At 41.9% G+C, this 12215-nt stretch overlaps 1 protein-coding gene across 1 annotated transcript in view; it reads right to left on the reverse strand.

Moving 5' to 3' along the window:
- PER2 (period circadian regulator 2) overlaps positions 1-12215 on the reverse strand; it is a 1339110-nt gene that overhangs the window by 732920 nt on the left and 593975 nt on the right. The gene's annotated exons all lie outside the window — the stretch shown is intronic.

A 12215-nucleotide genomic window follows, 5' to 3' on the forward strand; every position in this document is an offset into this window, starting at 1 on the left:
CTCAACTCAGTTTTAAACCATATTTATAAAGGGTTTATGTCTACAATAGCTAAGAGAATGGCAAGCAGATATGGATCATTGTGGTTTTGTGCAGGGAAGGCAAATATTTGACATTAATAGAACAATAATCATCCCGAGGGAAGCAGAATGTAAGAAAATGCCAGTGTTATTGGTGGATGCAGAGAAAGCAATCAATAGAGTCAGATGGGGTTTTATGAATAGGGTAATCAAAGCATTTGCATTCCCTAATAGAAATAATAGGATTAATAAGGAGAATATATGAAGAGCTGGAAGTAAGAATTAAGGTGGGAGGGTTTCTTTCACACCCATTTCAAATTTAGAGCCCTTTGCAAAGAAAAATGGTCCCATAAACTTAAAGACATAACTTGTATGATAATCATTAAAAGTTAGCTTTTTACATATGATTATTTTGTACTGGATAAATCCATTAAATTACATTTTGGTATTGTAGAAAATTATGACAGTTTCAAGCCTTTTTGGATATAAAATTAACTAAGATAAAACAAAGGCTATGGGGTAAACTATGTACCCTCACATAAACTGGTTCAACAATACCCATATTTATGAAGACATGATTAGAAGAAGCATTTGGGCATATGTATTAAAAAGGATTCCAATATGGCAGCTAAGGATATGTGGCAACAGACCAAAAAAGAAGTTATGTACTCACCATAATGTTCCACCTGTGTTGTTGCCTCTCATTTGCTCTTCAACCAGTGGGTTTGGATCTGACTCAGCCGCCTACCAAAGCTCAAGGCTCTGACATCTGAGCTCCTTTCCTACCCATACTGCTCTGCTCCTCCAAATCCCTCATATGGAGTTTGCTGCACCACTACATATCATGTAATCATACAAGAAGGAAGAAATCACCCAAAAGACAACAGGGCAAGACCGTATGAAATACTTCAGGAGCTCAAACAGTAATGAAGTATTTTTCCAAATAATTCCATTAGGTCATTCCACAAGTAGGGGGAATGGAGGGAGGGAAGGTTGAGGAGCAAATGAGAGGCAACAACACAGATGGAACATTATGATGACTACACAACTTTTTTATCTGATGTTGTTGCCTTCATTTGTTCTTCAGCCTGTGGGACAGAGTCCCCAGCTACAGAAGAACTTGGGAGACCCTCAAGAAAGGATATTCCAGAGCACAGTAGAACCAAAGGAAGCTCTGTTCCCAGAGATAATGTCTAGTTTGTAATGCGATATAAAGGTATGGTGGTTTGACCAAGTAGCGACTGCACAAATTTCATCAATAGGTAGTTCTGACCAAAAGGCTGAAGAGGTAGAAAAATACCTAGTGGAATGAGCCTTAATGCGACATGGTAAAGGGATGCCCCTCGTGGAGTAGGCAAGTTTAATGCAACTAGTAATCTAATGAGCCAGGGCAACCTTGATACTGGTTTCCCCAACCTGGACTTAGAAAAGGAAGGAAATGAAAAGTTGATCAGACTTCTTAAGAAATTTGGTTCAATCCAAATAGAAATGAAGCTGACTGTGTACGTCCAACGTATGAAGCGGATACTTTCCTCTGTTTTAAAAATTAGGGAAGACAGGCAGATTGATAACTTGATTTATGTTAGCCACAGAAGCGACTCTGGGCAGAAAGGAAGGGTTAGTATGCCAAGTAACTCTGTCCTTCTGAAAAATCAAATACGCATGTTTGCAAGACAAATCCTGTAATTCAGATACTCTATTGGATGAGGTAATGGCCACCAACAAGATGGTTTTCCAGGACAAAAGCTTTAAATCTACCTTAGCTGAAGGCTCGAATGGGGGCGAGACTAAAGCATGTAAAACCGAGGTGAGATCCCAGGGGGCAACAGGTTCCTTGACAGGACAAAGCATGGGAAAGGTACCTTTTAAAAAGGCCGTGCACAATTTAGATGAGGCTAGGGAAAAATAATTTTCCCCATGTGACAACTGGAAATGGTTGCCAATTGCACTTTTACAGCAGAAAAACTAGCTTTGTTATGAACTATATAAGCCAGAAAATTCAACACAGCAGGAATCACAGCTGTAAAAGGGTCTACATTGTTTTGATGAGACCAAATGGAAAATCTCTTCCACTTACTATTGTATAGCGTCCTCATGGATGGTCTGTGTGCCGCAATCAACATTTTTCTAACTGGGAAAGAAAGGTCGGATGTTCTAGCCATCACTGGAAATGGAGTAACCAAGCGGTTAGTTTCAAGTTCAGGAGATCTGGATGGGAGTGTCCTGAGGGATGGGACAACGGATCTGGAGAGGGATCCAGACTCTATGGTGGACAGGCCAGATGAGACCAAAGGAAGGGGAACCAAACTTGTCAGGGCCAAAAGGGAGCAATGAGGATCACTTGGTACCTTCAACCTCTGAGCTTTTTGCAGAAATCTGGGAATGAGTGGAAGAAGACAGGCATAAAGAAGACCGAGGGGACAAGCATGAACTATAGCACCTCTCTGTGACTGTCCCTGAGGAGAGATCTGGGCAAAACAAATCACTGCACTTGGTGTTGGAGGGAGATGCAAAAAGATCAAAGCAAGGTTGATCCCATCTCTGAAAGATTATATTTGCCACTGAAGGATTCAGAGACCACTCGTGAGGCATCACAATGGTCCTACTGAGCCTGTCCGCCAGGAAGTTTGACTTCCTTGGAATGTGAGTTGCCATGAGAAAGCGACTGGAAGAAATCACCCACTGCCACAGCCTCATGGCCTCTCAACACAAGGGTAAGACCTAGTTCTTCCTTGCTTGTTGATATACTTGAACACTAAAATGTTGTCTGTCTGAATAGCAATAGTTCCCAAGGGAGAGAGGACTGAAGGGCTTGCAACACAAGAAGCACTGCTCTCATCTCCAGAACATTTATATGCAAGTTGGTCTCTAGGGGGGACCAAGTGCCTTGGACTGTTTGTCCCAGATAATACTCTCCCACACATACACAAACTGGGATGCGTCCATGGTTATGGTGGCCTTGGAAGGGGGTAGGATGAACGTGTGGCCTTGAAGATTATCCTTGGATTGGATCCACAATAGAAGTGTCTGCATACTCGTGAAATCCTGACTGGGTAGTACAGGAGGGACCACTGGACTGCTAAGGTCCATTGAAGTATTCTTATGTGAAGGCGAGCTAGCAGTACCAAGGTGATTGCGGCCACCATGGACCCCAAGGCCCTTAGGACAAGGCTTGATGGGGGAGAAGGAGTGTTCATTACCTGTATGACATGAGCTCTCAAGGTGGAAATTCTGTACAGAGGAAGAAGGGCCATAGAATGAACTGTGTCCAAACAGGCTCCGATGAAGTCTATGACTTGTACTGGTTGAAGCTGAGACTTTTTCAGGTTGATAGAGATGCCCAAGGTCAAGGCAAGATGGAAAAGGAATTCTCTAGCTTCTAGTAGTCTATGCCTGGTGGGAACAGTTAGGAGCCAATTGTCTAGGTATGGAAACTCCTGGAATCCTTTCAGTCTCAGGTGAGCTGCCACTACTGCCATGAATTTGGTGAACACCCTGGAGGCTGTGCTGAGACCAAAGGGCAGCACTCTGAACTGATGATTGTCTCCTAGCCAGAAGCGGAGGAACCTTCTGGAGTGCCTGGTCATCCTGATGTGATAGTATGTGTCCTGAAGGTCTACAGAGCACATCCAGTCGTCCTTCTGCAGGAAGAGTACAACAGACTGTACATGACCATTCAGAACTTTGAAATGGCAACTGATTTGTTGAGGGCGGTAAGGTCCAGAATGGGCCTGAGGTCCCCTGTCTTTCTGTGTATTAAAAAGAATCTGGAGTAGATGCCTGTTCCCAGCTGGTCTGGGGGAACACTTTGGATGGCTCTTTGAGAGCAGCAGCTTCGAAATGTCTAATGCTGCAGCCTCTCTCTGATTGGGTGGAACACTGGTGAGAGTTCTGCCTGGAAAGGGTTTGTGGAAAAAGAGTATGGTATAACATCTGGATATAATTTTTAACACTCACCAATATTTTGTGATGGCTTCCCAGGCTGTTGGGTGTAAAGACAAACGTCCCCCGAATGCCTCCAGAGACTAGCAGTTGAGCAATCCCTCAGGATCACTGACTGGGTCTGTCCAAGAAAGAATCCTGAGACCCTTCATTTATCCAATCCCCTCTGCTATGAGGCAGCATCAGCCATTATAACAATTTCCCCCTCTGCCTCTGGGAGGAAGGTCCCCTTGTGAATCTTGAAAAGGATCTTAAGATTTTTCAGAATCACAACTTCTTACCACCATGCTGGTTCCAGGAAAAGGTCCGGTGGGGGGTAGAGAAGTGGATCCTGACAACAGACAAGATCTTTCCATCCTTTTCACTTTGGGACAGTGAGTCTCTGACTGTGGTGAAGAACACCTTGTAGGGTTCCGAGAAATCCCACAGCTGCATCCAGGCATGACATCTGGTAGCAATGCCTGATCCAGCCACCAGTGAGGCATCTTCTGCAGCATGAGAAATTAACGTCATGGACATGTTAGAAATAGAATGAAGGGTGGCCATTCCGGAGGAAAAGGTCTTCTGTTTCTTAGCAGACATGGACCCTGGGACAGAACAAGAGAGTTCTTTGATTAAGTCCCGCTGTAGTCAGTTATGTGTGCCAAATAATTCAGTGCTCGCAATGCAAAAGTCGCTAAAGTGTAAAACCACTTTACAAACCAGTCCAACAAGCCCTAGACTCCCTGTTAGGGGAATGGACAGTGGAGTTCTGCTGGGCCAGCTCCATTTTGGTGGCAGCTGCTACCACCATGGCATCGAGGAACACCCTTAGTCCAATGGGGGTAGTCAGAAGGGGCACCAAGAATCTTATCAGGCTGCATAGGGATTGGTTCCACTGCATCCGGTTCCTTCCACTCCCTGTGTGACACAAGGTCAATAAGAGGATCCACAGGGCGGGGGGTACCCAAGAAATAGATGTGCCTATCCCAAAAGCTTCCAGAAACAAAGATTCCTCTGAGTTAGGGTTTGGGGAAGACCAACCACCCTTATGGCATAGGATTTCCATGATGTCTCCAAAACAGACATCCTCCGGTGGTGATCTGGGGGACCCTTCCCCTTCACCAGGTCACTGTCCTCCGTGAGAGATTCCAAAGGGAATCCAAGAGTCTCCTTTTGCACTGGTGCTTCCGAGGAACCTCCTAGGTGGGATGCTCCAGGGAGGTATCGGAAGACTAAGGGTGTTCCAAAAGGGAAGTAGTCTGGAAGTCTTTCTGGACAGGCTGTCCCAGAGGAGACAGAGTAGATGACTTGGGCACAAAGGCTGCTGGATGGGGGTCGGGCTCTGAAGCAGGTAGAGTTTTGGCTCTTCTGGGTGCAGCGAGAACCCTCTCCACCACTGCAAATGCTGAGGGAGATCTAGACACCACGGGAACTCCGGATAGAGCCTAAGCTGTCGATGAAGAAGCTTGACGAATCCCATCTGACCCCAGATCTGAGTGAGGAGTCGGAGCCGAGCTGTCAAATACAGAGGTCCCAAGGGGAAGAGAACTCCAAATTGCTTCATAGCGGATGTCAACCCCTCGGAACCGATGCTCTGCTCCAAAATAGTCACAGGCAAGTGAAGCAAGAAGACTGTTGGAGTAGAGGTAACCATTCAACATCTCTACTTCAGGAAAGTTCACACCAGATAATTCCAAAATTGGGGGTTGGATCGGAGAAGGAGAAATAGGAGTAAAAGCCAGAATATTGCTTGCAGATCCAGGGGGGGACACAGCAGGCAAGATCCCCAGCTGAATTTGTGCCTTGAGAAACAACCATCATGCTGTCAACCTCTGCTTCAGAAAGGCTGCGAGAAGACCTAATGGAGGACTCAATAGAAGCAGGCCTAGAACCGGGTCTGGTTGGTTGTAGGAGAGGGGACTTAGGTCTGGATGTCACCAGCTCCTGGGAGAAACTTCGGCTCCAATGCTGATGAGAGGCTTGGATGACTATATGAGCCATGGTGATTGGCTCTAGAGGTCTGGATGTCTTGGCAGGAGGTTCCCCTGACTGGTGGGACCCACTGGGGGATCTCTCGCAGTCTTTATGCTTTTTGGTGGGGGTTTGAGCCCCTGAAGTAGAAGATGTGGTAGAAGACTCTAAACTGGGCAGAAGGCCTTTTAAGATCATCTTGTTTCTTCTATCAATAAGTGGATGCTGGCTGAACCCAGCACATATGGTGCAACATGAGTCCAAGTGGGCAGCACTGAGGCACAGCATGCACTCAGAGTGAGCATCAGACAGTAGGATTTTGTGTCCACAAGTTACACACTTCTTGAAACCCAGAGGTTTGGGATCTGATACAGTTAAAGACAAAAAAACTAACCCACGGCACACACACAGTAAACAAAATATTAAAGCTATTACTGAAAAAATTTATAGAAAAGGGGTAAGGAAGAGAAAGGGAAAATCAAGAGGAGGACTATATACATTTACAAGGTTCTAGGACAAGACGGAGAACTATAACATAAGGACTAACACTAAAATGGAATATTCAAGGAGAATAGACAGAGATAGCACAAAAAACAATTGACTAAACTCATAGGAAAACCTCGGGGAGTTCATACGATAAAATACCCAATGCTGAACGAACCGTAGCAAACGAGATCTGAGGGATTTGGAGGAGAGGAGCATTATGGGTAGGGGAGGAGCTCAGATGTCGGTGCCTGGAGCTTTGCTATGTGGCTGAGTCGGATCCGATCTTCGGATCTGAACCCACAGGTTGAAGAACAAATGAAGGCAACATCAGATCAAAAGATAATATAAAACTTGAGAAACTGGAAACCCTCAATTATGCATATGGATATCAAGACACAAGAAGTCGAAATGTTTAGTCCCTTTAGTTTTACATACTGGTCAGGGAATTTTTTTTTTTTTTTTTTATCAACCAGAGGAGAATTTGTGGACCGTAATAAAAAGTTTAAGGAATTTATTTAGGAGGGAAAGAGGGCAACAGTGAAGTGGAATAAGTCGATTCTATAGCAGGGTGGTTTAGATTTACCTGATTAGAGCTACACAGTTAAGGCCCATATGCATAAAATATGCAGATGAAATGGGGAGGAGATCAAGAAATAAGAGTAGAATTTTGGATGCAGATGCTAAGGAGAAAAGAGAACAGCAGCAATCATACAGATTACATTCACAAAGTAGCAGAAAGCATGCTAAGAACTAGGAGAACACAGGAATGGAGAAATGAAATTTTGCCAAAAGGGCTGCAAAGAGAGGTGTGAAAATAAGCAACAGAACAGAAGAATTCACTGCAGAAAGTTGACAAAGGAACCAAGGTAATAATAGCAAACAATTAGTGAAGTTACAGTAATACAGTGGGATGAGGACAAATAGAAATTTGCAGTACAGGTTAGAAATTGCATTCTCTACCAGGGTTTAACATCAGCGTATAGGCAAACAGAAAAGGGCAGTGCTATCTGATAGAAGTTTTAGTCAAATCTAGAACAGACACTGCTATTAAAAAAAGCATAATAAGCAAGTCATATAAAACACTGCATGATAAGTACAAGGATCAGCCAGAGGGGGTTGAAAAACTTTGGGAGAGAGACTGGAAAGTTAAACTGCAAAGGAACAATGGGAGGACATCTGTAGGGATTTGAAATATGCAACAAAGTCCAGAAGGTTTAGGAATTTTGATTAGAAGTGTTTGCATAGGTATTTTTATATCTCAAAGAATTTTTCTTCATTCAGATACTAAATGCTGGCGGTGTGATGGAAAAGACAAAGATAAATGGGAAGATGTTTTTTGGGAGTGTAATGTGTTGAAAGATTTCTGTGTGGAGTCTGCATGCCCTCCCCGTGGCTTAGTGATGTTTAAGACATGCAGGTAGGTGCGTGCGTGAATGGGTGTGCCTTCTTTGAAGGCTGGGCGTCGGGCTGGCAACTCTGCACCGTAAAATTCCATTGTCAATCATTAGCGGACCGGAGTTCTGCTGTGGTGACCCCTTACCGGGAAAAGCCGAAAGACTTTTTAATGTGTTGGAAAATTTTAAAAATTCCCTACAGACTACTCCGTCAGAAATGTTGGGGGAGCTAATGGCTATAACCAAAAATCATGATTATTTTCAGCTGTGACACTATCAGGATCTGTAAGGCCTTACTAAGTTTAACACTACTGAGTGCCAAAAAATGGAATTACTAGAAAATGGAAATCAAAACCTAAACCACTGTACGTAAAATACTGATTGCTATAAACAAGATAAAATAACTGGAAGCAGAACCTCCAGACAAGGGAAGGAGCAAATTACATAAAAATAAATGGAATATTTAGGAACAATAATGCAGAACAATGTTCAAGAGCAGGAGTGAGCTTTAAGGGAAGAAAGGAATTCAGATTTATGTAATGTTGTGAATGACAGCTGTTATAAAGAAAGCAGACATACAATTACTTGTTCCCCAATTTCTGACAAAGTACTCTGTTGGATTTTTTTTAAATCTGCCAACTCATTACATTTCCCAAAAAACATGTTCTGAATTATCTCTCTTTCCCATCACATCTCCAGCATTTGTTATCTACCCAAGGAAGAATGCTCTGAAGTCTGCTTGGGTTATAAAAATACCAATGCAAACACTCCCATGCAAAAATACTAAACATTCTTAATTTTGTTGCATGAGTGGGAGCCATACAGATATCCTCCCACTCTCCCTTTGTAAATTGACTATATCTCTTTTCAATCTTTTCTACTCTATTCTGATTGATTCTTATTATAGTTGTGCAACATTTTATATCCCAGCTTCTAAAGTTTTAGTGTACCATCCACACACCGATATAAAAAGAGACATACAGGTACCAAAAGTCAGAACTTTCTTGCTTCAGAGACCAGGAAGGCAAAAGGCCTGCCAATATGTGTTAGGAGAAAAGGGGAAAATAGGTGCCCTCACCCTGGAATGACAAACATGGAGGAAGGAGGGAGGGTGACTGTACTGTAAAAAGTGATCTATTCAAACACCTACTATTATCGTACATTTACTTATACAACAGTACTATGTTCATCATTAGATCACTGCTGCAGTCCCCTAAGTTATATAGGATGAATAACAAAGCTTAGAAAGAAAGGGAGGAAAAAGAAGGATGAAATTCTAGAAACATGATTACAGCAAAAGCTACTGTGGCCCTAGAGGCAGAACCAATTTTGTTGTGGATGGAAAAAGTGGGAGGTGAAGACCAAGTTCTGCCTTTAGAATATTTTTGGAATCTATCCCTTTACAAAAACAATAGAAATCGGTACCACCCTGGTAGAGTAGGTTCTGACTTTACTTGGAAGAACCTTGTCATGGTATGGATGACAACAATGAATGGCAACAGACAACCAATTGGAAATAGTGTGATTTCACATGGATTGTCCCCTTTTCCTACCTTCATTAGAAATAAACAATTAGAATTTCTGAAGTCCTTTTTTCCTGTCAATGTAGCATTTAAGTTGCCAGTGGACATTCAGAGTATGCAGAATTATCTCCCCTTTATTTATTTTTTTGGTCCTGGAAAGAGAAGAGGGGCTGGATGGACTGGTTTAAAGCAAACTCTGAAATCATGCTAGGCATAAAGGAAGGGCTGGTTATCAAAGATACCTTATCTTGATAAAAGATGAGATTGTGATTAGCCATCATAACAGCTTGCAACTTGTATACTTTTCATGTAGAAGTCAATGCAACGAGTAACACTTCTGTTAAAAGAACTTCAAATACAATGTAATAAAATCTAATCGAAACAAACTCAGGATCACGCTGCTTAATGCTAGGAGCTTAAACATGAAACCGCACTCACTGGTAGCACTCCTCATCTTGAAGGATGCTGATGTCTGTGCAGTTACCGAGACATACTTCAAGGCCGCTGAGGTCACCCCAGCTGTGCAAAGCTACAATGCTTTCCACACGTTCAGACCTCAAAATGAGTGTGAAGGAACCAAATGGAGGTGTGTATCCATCTTCATTAAAACCAAATACACTGAGACTGGTCAAACAGCATGACTCTCTCAAACTACTTACTCTGTGTCCAATTAACTATTGGGAAGGTACCATACCACATCATTGCTAGCTACAGATACCCCACCATGAACCAGGATAAGTAGACCACCTACCTTGATTAACTAGAATCCCTCACCATACAGTCCAAAACTTTAGTGATGGGAGATTTCAACTACCCTTCCCTAAATTGAGGGACATACATGAGTAAAAACATGCTCGCCAGAGGTTCCTGGACTTGGATTAACACAAATGCTCTGGAACAAATATTAAAGCCCCTAGTGGGGATGCAGATTGTTCTGGATATAGTACTCACCAACATGGGGGGGGTCACTGTACTTCCCTATACATGATGCCCTCCCTCGTTAGGTCAGGCCACAAATCAGTCTCATTTGAAGCAACTACTGTTCTGACGCCCTCACAGGAACAAAAATGATAAAGAAACTTCACCAAAGCAAACTACAGGAGTACTAATCAATGGTATAAAAAGCTTCATATCACCCATAACCGCAAACATCAATGATCACTATGCAGAAGTGTACGCAAATATCCTATACAAACTCTTAAGCGACTGCATAAACTCTGCTGTACCTGATCGGATCAAAACCAGGTCCTCCCGTAAAAACAAGCCACCGTGGTGGACTTCAACTATAAAAATATTATATAACAAGAGGAAAAAACTTGTCCAAAAGCAAGAGGGATATCACTCTGCAGAGGAAGGTTCCCTCATAAGCCTAAACAGGAAAATCAGAAATCTTGTAAAGTCTTTTTAAGCAAATTGCAAAACTAAAATCACATCCCTAGCCAAGGATAATCATAAGGAAAACTACATCCAAAGTCTAAAAGGAAATGCCCAGCTATGTGCCGAAATGGTTGTAGAGGGGATCACTCATACTACACCGGAAGATATCGCCAACCTGCTAGATGAAAAATTCAACTCAAACTTCACCCTCTTATCAGCCCTGTAAGCTTTTTCAAAAGGAAAACTAAGTTTTTCAAGAACAAATTAAGATCCTCACAGGTAGGCAGATGTATAAAACCCTTTTCAGAAATGTCTTAACTTGAGATAAAGAAGAAAGGGGAGATCTATAGGCACACTAGCAGAAATGACCGACAGATGAATCTTTATGGGAGAGTAGGAAGAGCCAGACACTAATAATCCACAAAAATACGAAAGAACCACCAGTGGCTCAGCTGTAAATAGATCTTGGTTCAAAGTATGGCACCAACTAGAAAACCTTTTCTACTTAGCCATGTATGTGTGAGTGTATGTGTCTGTTATATATATATATATATATATATATATATATATATATATATACATATACACACACACACACACACACATATATATATATATATATATATATATATACACACACACACACACACACACACACAAACACATGCACACATATGATTTTCTAGTAAGAGTTGTTTTCACCTTCTTTAATCTTTGCTCCACATCCTCAAGAAGAGATGCCTAAAAGGTTTTAGAGTTCAATCAACCATGCTGAGAAGAACTTTGAGGTTGGGATGGATCAAGGAGCTCCTATCTTGTGAGTAAGTTGATCCTGTATGGAAGTTTATGTCAATTGCCCTTGGCCATTTTCAAAAGAAGGGAGAACCACTGTTGCCTGGGCCAAGAAAGAGTTACAAGAATAACTTTTGTAGAGTCCTTTTTAAATCTTTACTAGAACTCTGGGTATTAGTGGAAAGGGTGGAAAAGCTTACAGGAATATTCCAATCCATGTGAATGAAAAGGCATCTGTCCTTAAGGATTTTTTGTAAGGACTCCTGGAATATTTTATTTTATTTTATTTATTTTACATTTGTTGACCGGGCTAGTCTAGCTGGATATATGTCCATTTTCAGTAGAGGCCCGGGGAGAAAAGCTCCACACAATTCAAAATAAAGTTCACATCTATAGAAAATACATATTTAGAATGCATATACATTTTCTTGAACAGAGAAGAGAAATAATAAAAGGCTGCAAATTTACAAGTACATAACGAAGGTTACACATGTTTGAATAGACTTAGTATAGTTAAATAAGAAGTTACATATAAATGTTACTGAAGAGTACTAGTTGAGAGAACAGAAGAAAGCAATAGTGTCGATGTAGGTAAGAAAGGAAGATAAGGAAAATGAAATGGAGAAGCAGTTAGGTAATATATCTAGAAGTAATACGAGTCACTTTTAAAGAATCCAGTACTAGCTAGGACTGTGATGGAGAGGAAGCATAGTAGTATTTAATATGAAAT

This window comes from Protopterus annectens, chromosome 4.part1 (genome assembly GCF_019279795.1).
Source record: "Protopterus annectens isolate FY-2018-M chromosome 4.part1, PAN1.0, whole genome shotgun sequence".
Classification (NCBI taxonomy): Eukaryota; Metazoa; Chordata; order Ceratodontiformes; family Protopteridae; genus Protopterus; species Protopterus annectens.